The sequence below is a fragment of the Melospiza georgiana genome, chromosome 10 (genome assembly GCF_028018845.1).
Source record: "Melospiza georgiana isolate bMelGeo1 chromosome 10, bMelGeo1.pri, whole genome shotgun sequence".
NCBI classification, from domain to species: domain Eukaryota; kingdom Metazoa; phylum Chordata; class Aves; order Passeriformes; family Passerellidae; genus Melospiza; species Melospiza georgiana.
Window position 1 is genome coordinate 16,242,942 of NC_080439.1, and position 13,149 is coordinate 16,256,090.

At 40.0% G+C, this 13,149-nt stretch overlaps 1 protein-coding gene across 2 annotated transcripts in view; it reads right to left on the reverse strand.

Moving 5' to 3' along the window:
- The window catches only part of NYAP2 (neuronal tyrosine-phosphorylated phosphoinositide-3-kinase adaptor 2), a 135,107-nt gene that overhangs the window by 39,209 nt on the left and 82,749 nt on the right, over positions 1 to 13,149 (reverse strand). The gene's annotated exons all lie outside the window — the stretch shown is intronic.

The window sequence follows — 13,149 nt, forward strand, 5'->3', positions numbered from 1 at the left end:
CTATAAACTATATATTTTACAGATAATTGGCATGTACAATCTCCCCTTTAGGAAAGGTGCCCTAATAGCTGTGCGCTAGGCGAGGCTGGCACGTGAGCTGCGGTACAAGAAAACTTGGAAATGCTACAGGAAGTGAGAAACAGAGTCAGTTGTAACTTGGATCTAAGAAAACTGAAATTACAGCTACAGAAAACATCTTAATAAAAAAGCTATCATTCAAATAAGTATGACTCTGTGGCCAGTCTGCTGCTCTGTTCTTAAACACAAATTAATTTCAGGTCCAGGTGGCCTCTTAGTGCAATGCAAAGTGGTAAATGGCAGAACCTTTATTATTGCTTGGGGTTTGGGGGAAGAAAGAAAAGCCATTGTCTTAAGGAACTTAAAATGAGGATTGCTCTCTTCCATCTCTCTCAGCTGTGAGCTGAAATGTATAAGCTAATCCATACATTATTAATTTATTCCTTTTTTTCCTTTGTGTTTGTTATAAACCTAAATAAATAATATATCACTCTAGGCAGAACTCACATACTGGGGGAGCAAATGGTCTAAAATTCAGCAGTCACATGCAGGTGCAAACAAAGTCATTCAGGATGGGGTTTAGATGTGAGCCAGAGCTCCTGATCTCCTCCAGCCTCAACAGATCAGCGCTCACCTTGTCTGGCCACAGGGCAGGCACGGCCCTGGCTGAGGGAGCAGCAGCACAGAGCACCCCAAGGGCACAGCTGGAGGGGGGCAGGTGCAGGATGGGACTGCATCTAGTGCCTGTGTGAGGGTCAGTGCTACCTGAGACATGGCCAGGCACAGTGTCCCTCCTGCCACTGCTGGCACCAGGGCAGCCTGTGCCTGACTGACCCCTTCCACAGGCACTGCAAGTACAGCAATACTGGGCCTTTCTGAGAGCCCCAGAGTTTCTTCTGTCTGCACCCCAGGGCTTTTTATTTACCTTTACTGCACATTTAAAAATTAGAGCTGCCTTTTAATGGATTTCCTGATGTCCAGTGCTTTGTCTGATCTGCACCAGTGTAAATTTATCCCAACCTCTCCCAAAGAAAAATAACCAGCTATTAATATCACATGCAAGAAGCATGGATAATGCTCAGTGTTTCAACCATTAAAAAAAAAAAGAAAGAGCATATTATACTGTCAATGAAACCCATATCCTCATCTTTATTAACTATAGTGGTTTGTCAATTCTGACTTCATCCGCTTGCTAATTAAGCAGAAGTTTGCTTTGCATATCAATTTTTAATACCCCTTTTTTACAGTTAAGTGAGAGTTGCAGCAGCCAGCTTGTTCAATTAAAAGCAGCTCTGACCTAGTTCCATGCAAAATCAATAGAAACGCTGAAATTCTCACAAAACATCTAATATTTAGGGAAGACATGGCTGAACTTCTTAGTGTTCATGAAGCATGTTTCTGTGAACAGTGTAGGGCTTTTTTCTTTTTTTTTAATGTGGGGAAATCCACGGAAGATCACAGTGGTCTGCTACAGACAGCCAAGGGAGGGGAAGAGGGATTGATGAGGAAAATGCATTTAGTTGATTTTCTGTGGCTGTCCCAAACCTGCTAAGTGTGCAATCCTGCTTAGGACAACAAGACAGGAAAAGAAAAAGTAACAATACAGCTAACTGAAGACTAATGAAAGAAGGGATAGATTTATAGAAAAACATTTATAGCATAGATTTATCAATCAAGGCTTCAGAATAAAAATATTCAATGAAAACGATGGAATTTATAATCTGGTTGAAAAAATAGAATGGAATTCTTTAAGTTCCAATAAACTTCAGCTGTTGGCATTATCCCTTTAAAGACAAATTTTTAAAAATTCACCATTATAAGACACATTCAACATTATTTGATGCCATATAGTTAGAGGAAAAATCCTCATGTATATTGATTGAAATAAAGGAAAACTTGTAAACTTGTTTTTACTATTAAATAAGGAGAGACATTTTTATCCCTAGAAGTGTTCAAAAAATGTGTGGATATGGCACTTGAGGACATGACTGAATGTTGAATATGGTGGTGGTGCTGGGCTGACAGCTGTAACTCTCTTAGAGGTCTCTTCCACCCTTAATTCTGTGATTCTATGATCGATCCAAGATGATCATATTTTGGCATTTATTACAGAAATGATGACAATCACCTGTTTCAAACAAGGCCATCATTATTTCTTAATTATTCACTCTGTGCTTGATCTTTTAATTGTGCCTGTTCTGCTGCAAATCATATCACAGCTTCATCATGTGACCAAAGAGGCCACATCTGGAAGATATGCACTGTAGAGATGTGCTACTAAAGCAAATAAAAGCTGTGTCCTGGGACTCAACATTACATCAAATGGCAGTCTATTAACAAGTTTTCTACTTAATTCACACTACTCACAATTACATAATTAGGCAGAACACTTTATTATGTGACATTCACTGCTCTAATCTTTTTTATAATTTTCCTTTCTGACCTTAGAATGCTGGAAATTGCTGACTTGGATCTAGGAAAACCTTAACAGAAGCCTTTGTCTTCTGGTACCTTTTTGGGCAAAAAACCTAATTACAACAAGTCAAAGGGAATTCTGTTATTGCCTTCAACAGAGCAAGGGTTTTCCTTGCAGCAGTTATTAGCTGATTCATGTGAATGTATGGAACAGCTGATTATGGGGAGCTGCAAACATTTCTCTTACCAGTTTGTGAACTCAGATCTGCTGATAATCCAGGCTGTGCTTTCAATTAAAAAACTAAATGTGTGCACAAACATTTCATACCCACAGGTTGGTATGAACAAGGTCTATGACTGTTTGCAGCAGATAGGATTTAGGTAGGAGAAGGAAGGAGCCTGAAGAGTCTGAGTGTGGCAGGCTTGTGAAACTTTGGTTTCACTGCCATGAGCCTTGGGCTAATTAGCAACACACACTGCACATAAGCACAGACTGTCATGCCCACCCTAAACTCCATAATGATCAAAGAAAACTCTGTTAATGAAACCTGTAATGAAAGGTGGCCCAACAGTTACCTGGCACTTGATTTGAAAGGATGGTGCCTACTCTCACTTAAAGGCTTTCCTTCTCAGCCCCATTCATTTCCCCTCTCACTCATTCTGTTATTCAAGTTATTGAAATACACCCTTGATCTTTGAATGAGGACACAATGGTTTTATGGGTCCTGCACACAACCCAGCACAGTATGGCAAGAAATCATAAGGCAAGAGTGAGCCAAAAGAGCTGAAGTATAGAGACATTTCAAGAAAAATGTTCTGTAGAAAGTTCATGACCTTATGTTTCAAAGCTTCACTTCAAAAACATCAATCTTTCAAGGAAGTCCTGACTATATCAAACTTGTCAACACTCTTCTGTCAACTTTTCTGCTGAAAAACAGCCTTTGAACTCTTTCAGGAGTTTGAATGTAAGGTTTTTCTATTTTCTGAACACTTTAATTTCTTCTAAAGAGTATGTTTTTATCCAGGTTCAGTAGTAAATGTTAGTCAGAAAATGAAAATATAGTAAAGGATATAGATTGTGGAAACTGGGGACAGAAACTCCTCCTTTTGTATGTGCACATAAAGATATCAATTTCAAAGTTGAAGTGAAAATGAATTGTTTCCTGGCTATTTTGTCTAGGGTTTAACTAGCTGTATGAAAAATATTTTCATTAATGCATTTCTCTTTATTTTCTTCATTGATGAATTTAAAAATTTGCCTTTCATTATTAGAGCAGACATGCCAATTGCAGAGCTCTCTTTTCATCTATTATGTTACCTATAAGAGAGGATCTTGACACTTCCTGAACACTGATTTCATCTGAATTTTGCTCTCTCTTACAGAGCCAGGCACAAGCACCTAATGCTGCTGTGCAGCCTCTGTGCCTGGCTCTAGGTCAGGATCCCAAGAAATTTTTGCTCTGCAAGTAAATGCTTAAGATTCCTCTCAGTTTCAGAATGAAACCTTTGTGTCATTCTGGCTTTCTATGTATTTTATCAGAATTAATTATTTTAGGCCCTCCCCACTTTCTAATTAGAGGTTTGATTTTGTGAACCTGGTTTTATTCTTGCTGGAAAAGCAACTGTGGAGCCATGCCAGCACAGACTTCCGATATTGAGGAAATAAGTAGAATTGCAGATGGTCTTGTAACAGCTCTGGCTGATGTCTGTGCTTGCAAGGGCTCACAATTATTGGCTTCACAACTGTGCAGAGCAGCTACTGTGGCTGGCACAATGCTGTGTCTGTGTTACAGCACATGCAAACTACACACAAATCACACAAACATTGCTGGAGCAGTAAACTAGCTACAGATTTCCTGGAAGAAGGTACTTTTTGAGTCATGATTTCAAATTCACACACAAAAATAAAGTAATTGCCATCTTCAGTAAAATTAAACACACAGCTTCTCTCTTTCAGATGAGTAGTTACAAGAACAATGGTTCTCCTTACTCATTCTTCAATGCCAGATAAAGTGCTAATTGCATGTTACTGTTTTAACAATAATATAATTATTAGGAATGGATAATTCTATTCAAAAGAGTGAAAAGAACGTGAACCTTCACATCAAATTGAATGTAAAGGAACCTGATTCTTTAATATGCATGATTATCCTCACAATTATTTCCTCAGTGTTCCTGTACTTTTCACCTTATCTATACCTAGCATGTTTGTACACCCCAGCAATTTCATCATTTGATATTTGAATCACTTACATGTATAACGTAAATAAAACCATTTCTAACACTTACATTTTTCGTATTACTGATAGTCTTGGAAGGTTGAGAGAAAATTTCAGGGGAAGCACATCTACCTCTCCTCATTAAGAGCCCAAGACCCTTTATCAGAATATTATCTGTTCTCCCGGGCAACTAATGAAAGCAAATGAGGAAATGGCCTCAAACTGGACCAGGGGAACTTTGGGTGGACATCAGGAAGAACTTTTTCATTGAGAGAATTGTCAAGCATTGGAACAGACTGCCCAGAGAAGTGAGGGAGTCACCATCCCTGGAAGAGCTCAATAAATGACAGTCTATGGTTTGTATAGCAAGGTGGTGTTTGGTCACAGGTTGGACCCCATCTTGAAGGTCTTTCCCAGCCTCAGTGATTCTATGGGTAGATTAGAGAATACACTGACAAAAATGTGCAACATAACGTGATCATTGTTTATATTATTCACTGCAATATTCTAGAAGCCAAAGTACAGAGTGGTCTTGCAAGGAACAGCAGCCTGGGACAAAGAGAGGACTCTCTTGTCATAATTTATAATGGGATCCCCTGAAGTAGATCTTCAGGGACCTTTGGATTGGGTCTTTAAGGATGGGGTTTAAAAAATGAACTTTTTCAAGCAGGAACCAAATCAGTCGTGCCAAAAAAGTGTGTCCTTTTAAAATGGATATAAAACCACTCAGGCCCAGATATTGCCAGTGTTTGTTACACGGTTTAGTAAGGTAAAATAATTTTAAGAAATATAGAGAGGAGAAATAACAGTCAGAAATATCAGATTTTACTCCCCACAAAGTTCCCACCATCTTCTCTTAAATCACAGAAGTTCTACAGCTGTATCACTGTAAGAACAGATAAAGCAATTAATTAAACCTTTTCCCTTGTAAAGACGCAATAACAGCAGCTCAAGAAACCATTGAATCAGTTTTCAGATAATATGCTGGTGTGCAAGAGTATTTAATTTAACAGTGACCTCAAGCAGCTATGATGCAGATATTCCAGTTAATGAAGAAAAAAATAATGCAAGTTTTGTTTGCAAAACTGTTTTTTTCTCTTGGGATTAATTTTGAGGAAAGTGTTATGATCTGCTCTTTGAAACTTGTACAGTATTTCACCATCCTAAAGTTGACAGCCTTTGGTTTGTTGATGGTGGTGTGGTTTGGGTGGTTTTGATTACTTTTCCTAAACAACACTGCGATCTCTTTCCCTGTAATTTGCTTTTTTTGTAACTATCTCTCTACACTTGCCTGTGGAAAATGTCAAATAGGGTTCAAAGTGCTTTATGAACACTGTGCTTTACACTAAACACAGACCTTCCTACTAATAATCTCTAGTTTTACTTTTAGGACTTAACAACCAAAAATGCACTTGAATCCTAATGCAAAGAAAATCTGACTCTTAATTCAGAAAAAGATTTCCAGGCCCAATGTCTGGTTGTAAAGAGAAGTTCTGAAATAGCTGGCAGCTTGTGTTCTCAGGTCACTGGCACTGCCAGCCCATCCGATGTGTCTTAGCCAACTTCCTGAGTGGAGGAAACATAAATAACCCTGCACCATTCTATTCAATCAAAGCACTTCCATTCCTATCCTCCTTTTTTTTTGCTTTAGTTCTTTCACAATAGGACCTGATACCCTGCACTGACACACCATCCCCTGAAAAAACTGCAGCAGGAAATTTTAACAAAACATATTTAGCAGTTTTGTTGAAGCCAATATATGCTTATGGAAAACATGACCAGATTAAGCATTTCTTGCAATTAAGATTGAGCACCCATACATTGGTCATAAATTGTGTGGTCCTGCTTGAAACAGAAAGGCAATAAACTCTCCAATTCAGCATCCTGCTGTACCACTGCACCATTTTGAATACAAGCTGTTCTAGTCACAAAGGACACATTTATTTTCTTGAAGCCAGAGACACAGATGGTATAAACTGGAGTACCTCTCCCGATTTCAAATAAAAAGCAGTGATTTATAAGTGCTGAGGATTTGGTCTAAAGGTCAAGATATTTCTCTGGCTTAGAAAGCTCTGTTCAGGGGAGTGGGGAAAATCAATGGCACTTAAAACTGAGAACCTATTATCATTACCCACATCCTTAAGTGCAGCACGTGTTCCTCTGCTTATTTACAATATAGTGAACTGGGTGCCAGTAAGTGAATTCAAGGCATTTTTCACCCTCTATTTTTGACAACTTTCAGACATCTCACATCTTACTGTACATTAAACCTAAAGAGAAAGTGTTTTTCATTTCTTTACCTGAAACCATCTTTTACTTGAAATATAACATAGAGAGAATAACTTTATCTCTTTTTCACCCCTTACAAGTTTATTTCTTCTTCAGAAAAATAAATTTTATCAAGCAGTCAAGTAATGTAAACAGAAGGAATAAATAAATCTGTATGCATCAATCAGAGACACCAGCTGTTTCCAGAAAAACCTGAGCAATTATTTATGAAATTATGTCTTCTTGAATGCTTCTGCATACCCTCAGAATCCCGGGAGGGCCTGATTTCCTGATAAGCCTAAATTGCTGAATTAGAAGATGAGACAATGCCATGGTACGAATTAACAAAAGTATTGCATATTGTCTCAAAATGTTTGTTTTCTGTTTTAATAATTGCATCTAACAAAGACATTCCTTCATCCTAAGCATGGAGGAACAGCCCACCATCAATGACTTGGATGATTAAATGCCCTTAAAATGGCCATACTCACTTTTGTGTGAGAGCAGCAAGACAGTAAACACATGGCATGTATTTCAATCAAGGAATGGGTGTCCATTGATTTATCCATTAGAAACAAGTTCTTGAACCTGACATTACCCTTGGTGCTGAGGGAGAATAGAATCACTGTCCTGCAATGCAAAATGGGGCAGCGATGGTGGAGCTGTTGGATGGAATTATCATGCTGGGATGTGCAAGGTGCCTCAGGGCTGCCATGGGTGCCTCCACACATTTGCCCTTTGCACCTTTGCTTTGCAGCTCACTGCTTCCTCTTTAGACTAAACAAGCCCAGGTGAAATGATGTTTTCCTGCCTTTTGTGGGCTTAGCTGAAAGACCTTACTGATACATCAAGATTTTTCTTTCCAATTATTATCTGTGATTGCTAATTGTTAGCTTCAACAAGAGTAACAGCTAACATGTTAGCTTCAACAAGAGTATCCAGATGGCTGGATTAGCTGATCAAGCCCAAAATACTTAGTCCAGTGCACTACTTCCTTTGCTGGGGATCTCAGGACTACTGTGGAAGCACAACAGCAGTCATGGCTGAAGCAGCACTCAAGACCACTGAACTGCAAAGTGAATATTGTTTTACCCCGTATCTGGTCATCCCCATGTGTACACTTCAGGCATTTTCAGTGCTGTCCCACAGCCTGGCAGCACAGCCCCCAACAGACCTGTCACTCAGGGGAGGACAGAGCTCCCCCAGGTGACCCTGGCAGATCATCACCTTTGTGGGTGCAGGGGTCTTGCCCCAAATGTGCACTCACAAGGAGCACCTGCAGAAAGTGTTTCTGATGCTGCAACTCCTTGGCTTGCTGATATTTTGGTAGGTTGGAATAGATGTAGCAAGGTAGGCCTCTTGGAATTTGACTAAATGGAATTAACTGAAGTAAGATCATACCCTTCCAGGGGTGGTCAAATGTCATTCTCTTCAAAGCTGGTGTTCTCTTTGCCTTTTCCTCTGGCACTTTCCCATGAAGTGTTTGCTTTCAGACCTACTTTCAGGACTGTCAAATGAGAAGTGACTGTTTTGATTACCTCATTTAATCCCACACATATCATGGCTCATCAGATTACAAAATCTTACTATTATGGAAATGGATGCTTCTTCAGTGATGGAGAAATGAGTACACCTCTGGCTCAAAGGTTCAGGAATAGCTGAAAAGCTGTAGCTGCCTCGTTAGACTGAATATAGCATTCATACTGCATGGAATCAATTGCTACATTGCAGAAAAAAAGAACAGAATTAGGCTGATATCCCTTTGGATAAAGGTATGGAAAAATATTAACCTAGAGGTTAGAAATGAGGTAGGCATTCAAATAGTCTCTAATGCTAAAAGTAGTGTAGCAGTGCAGCTGTGCAGTAGTTGAGCAATGGATGTAATGAAGTATCTATAATGTTTTTTATGGCCAGCCTCATCTTGCAGGCAAACTTTCCTCTTCAGGACAACAGAGGCTGAGCAGGCATACAAATGAGAAGGCATGCACACAATTCCATCCCAATCCCACCTTGCTTTGGCCAGTGTTTCTCATCCTAACTCTGTTAGAAATACATCAACTGAAAACCTGCCCTGTGCCCCTCATTCCAGACTTAATGTATGAAGATAGAGGTTAATTCACCCATGTGGGGTGAATTTTCACTTGCTGCATCTCCCAAACTCTGTTCTCCATCACACTGTTCTATCTAACAAGGAACCCAAAGCTGACTGAGAAACACAGAATGACCTGGATTTAAGGGACCTTAAAAATCATTTAGTTTCAACCTCCCTGCCACAGGCAGGGATGGCATTCACTAGATCACGTTGCTCAGGGCCCCATCCAATCTGGCCTTGGACACTTCCAGGGATGGGACATCCAATACTTCTCTGGGATTTCTAGCTTCCTGGAAAGCAGCAGCTTAAAAAAAATATTCTACTCTAAGTCTCAGCTGCCTGAAGTCAGCCTAAAGTCATTTTCAACAACTGAGCTACTTCAGACTCCCTCCTCTCCTCACACTATTTGATATGTTTAGATTCTTAATTCAGTACCAGCCAGGAACAGGAAATGTTAATAATTACCCCAATTTTCAATCACTATACCTGATTTTTCAAAGTAGCACGTTCAGGAATTTCCTCCCTTTGTGTGACTAGAAGCTGAAGAGTGAAACTCCACGTAGGCAAACACCAAAGCATCTCTGAAGCCCTGCAGAGCAGCTTAGGAAAACAAAAACCTGAGCTGCATCACTTGCTCTGATCTCACGCCTCGTGCTCATCCAGAGTCAGAGCACACAGCTGAGGTCACTGCTCTCCTGTGCAGTTCATTAGGGTGAATGTTTGCAATAACCACTCCAAACTGGCACGAAGCTCCCAGGAAACTATGAGGAAACAGAACCCTTAACAAATGGGAACAATCAATATAGAGAAAGGCTAGTCCTGACTCCTGACAAGGATTTACAGGACCATCTCACAAAGAAAGCCTTGGAGCCACACACAGCCTGAAAGACAGTGCAGAAGCACAGCAGCCTCTGCCCTGCTCTGTAGGATGTGGGGATGCCTTCAGGCACATGACTCCAGTGCTAGTTCCTCATGGAGTGCAGACTGTTTCTGTGGTGCAGAAATGACAGAAGCAGCAAATACAGCTCCAGAAAAGCTTCAGAGCATTCCCTTCCTCTCCCTCCATAAATCCCTCTTTACTGAAGGACACAGGTGACACAGACACACAGGGTGCACAGTGACACTGAAGGGACTGTGTGGTTCCATACAGCTGGATCGAGTGGCTGTCCTTCAACACCTTCAGCTCCTTCAGAAAAGGGCACAGTGTGGCAGCCCAAGTGCTGGTACCCTTTAAATAGTTTCCCTCTAACCTCTGAGGATTGACATTGTATTTCACAGGGGTCTGCCAAGTGTTAAGGCACACTGCCATGTTATCCCACACAAACACAGAAAGGATTAAGGAACAGTCAGTGACAATTAGTAATGTTTATCTTTTCCACTGTTTCACATTCTTCACGTTCTACATCTTTCTTCAGTTTTCTGTAGGGCTGTCTCCACTTTTTTGCAGGTGGTTTTTTTTTTTTTTTTTGCATAATGTTCTACCAATATTTTTTTCATTTCTGATTTGGCCTTATAATTTAATTTTCTTTGTTATTTCCTCCCCACTTTCATAATTGTCTGTAATTCATATTTAAAATGTTAAAAGCATGCAAAAGGGTTTTTAGAAAACAGGACAATAAGGACCAAGGTTTCCTTACCATATCAGATGAGTAGCCCAGCCTCCCCCATCTATCACCATGTAAATCATGACACGTAAATGTGGCAGTCTGGTCAAATGCCATGTTCAAATCTCCCAATTTAGATTCTTTATGGTGGATCATTTCAATGTAGAATTGAAAGACATAAAATGCCAGACCTGTATGTGTTTTCTATAAATCTTAGAGTGTCTTCTACCTCTGTAATATCTGAACACAAACCTGATTCTTGCTCAGGGCAGTAATCCCACAGGATTAAGTCATACTGTAAATACCAGACAAATTACAATCGGATTAGATGGGCAGTCTGTTCATTTACTCAACACAGCTGTACTCCAGTCATTTCACCACGGGTGTCTATTTATAACATGAATGTGTTTTTCTTAAATAAATGAACACAAGTTCAATTTCATATCTCTCTTGTTCTTACTATTTGTGGCCAATAAGGAACAGATTTCTATTTCCTAAGGAGCAATGAGAGAGTGCTCCTTGAGAGGCCAACAAGGCTGCTCATGGTACAGATCTGCAGGACAAGATTTAGTTTAAATTTATCAGTGAAAAGTCTTTTGAAAATTTTGCATTCAATTTCAATCAAGCAGAATTTCAGAATATAGCAAATATATTCTGGAGATAGGTTTGAGACAGCAGCACAGACATGCTGAAATTACCCAGATTTGCAATATTCACGGCAGGAATTTCTCCAGGTTCCAAACTTGCTTACACTGGTGAGAGTACAAACCTCACTGAGTAGAACTAGTGTAGCTTGGGATTTACAGGGGATTTCTGCTCGCTTATGAAAAGGAAGTATATTTAATAATGTTTGGTATTACCTGCCAAAATCTTCCTAGCATTTCACTGAAATTATTTATAAATGTCACATCACATCCTTCATAATTGTTCCCAATTACAAGAATCATCTTGCCTTTTAGATACAAACTTGCTTCCATCCAGCACACAAATCCGGTGTTACTGTAGTTTTACTACTGCAATCAATTAATGAAACCCTACTAAAACATGAAGCTGAGACTTCCATAAAACAGGAATAATGACTACAGGCCATGAAAATACTAAAGGCAAATTAAGCAAACTGCTGCACCAACTAGTATCCTCTTGCTAACTCTATTCTCACCTTCACCTTCTGATTGCAGAGTTCTTATTCCTGATGTGCACAGAGATAAATAAGAATAACACCGAGGCTGGAGAAGTGGAGCCAGTGAGTCAGGAGGGATGAGTTGTAGGCCAGCCTAACCCATTGCTACCAAGCTTCTCCATTCTTACAGACAGGCATGTCCTCACTCAGCTTCCACAACTCTGCCCGTGGAAACCCAGAAGGAGTGTCCTGCTGAGCACCCTGAGCATGCCCCAAAGTGCTGTGACCACACTGTGATGGGCGACACAACAGAGTGGCACAAACACAACCAGAAACACAGTGTGGTATTCACTTCTCTTCCACAGTGATACAGTAGCCTGGAAACCAGAACACTCTCTTTTATCAGGAATAAACCAGTGCAGTTTATCATACATAGAGCTGTCAATAGCTATAAAATAGTACCTACACAAACATGAGATCAGCTGCTCTCCAAAGACAGCTTTTTCATTAGGCAGGTGTCAACAATTCAAAGTCATAAACAGATTTTACTGAAGTGGAGGAGAAAGCATCCCAAGTCTGCTTTGCACTGAGACAGGAGGTGTTAGAACGACCTTCTACTGCAGGACACTCACTGAACAGGAACATTTTTGCAACAGAAATACTGGTGCCTGGTTCTGCTTTCACACATGTGACTCCCGTTGATTTCAAAAGGAGTTTCCATATTTCACTAGCTCAGAAGTACATGGTGTACATGGTACAAACCTGAATGCATACAGAACATTGATTTTATGACACAGCATATGACAAGTGAATATTGGCTTAAGGTTTTCCTGCACAGCCTCCTTCTGTGCATTCCTTCCTGTGTGGGTTTATAGGTTATGTGCATTACAGGTTTAATGGTTTTCAGATCAATTCACAGCACAACCTTCCAACCAGTCACACCACCCCAGCTGAAAGAGATAGTCCACAGCACAGCATGGAAGGACAGGAATGGTTTACACAGAATCACATAATCATTCAGGTTGGAAAAGCCCTCCAATATCATCAGACTTAACCTTTGCCCCAGGCTTAACCAAGGTTAAGCTGGTACCTTTTGTTGTCATCATATTTTCTAGGATTTCTGGCCAAGTTAAGGGCAGTCAGTGGATCTCTGCAAATAACCCTCAACAGTTATTGTTTGGTTATTTTGCTACAAGCTGCTTAGCATCCATCAAGAAAGGAAGGATGTGACAAGGGTGGAAGACTCCCAATTCACATGGTACCTTTACAGGTGTAGAAAAATTAATGAGAACTGACTCTTTTTGCAAGACCAAGCCATGAATTGTACTTCTAAGTGCAGTATGGATACTTAAAAACCTTAGAAATATAAGAATATGAAGACTAAAGCAATAATAATTTTTCTTTTCATTACAG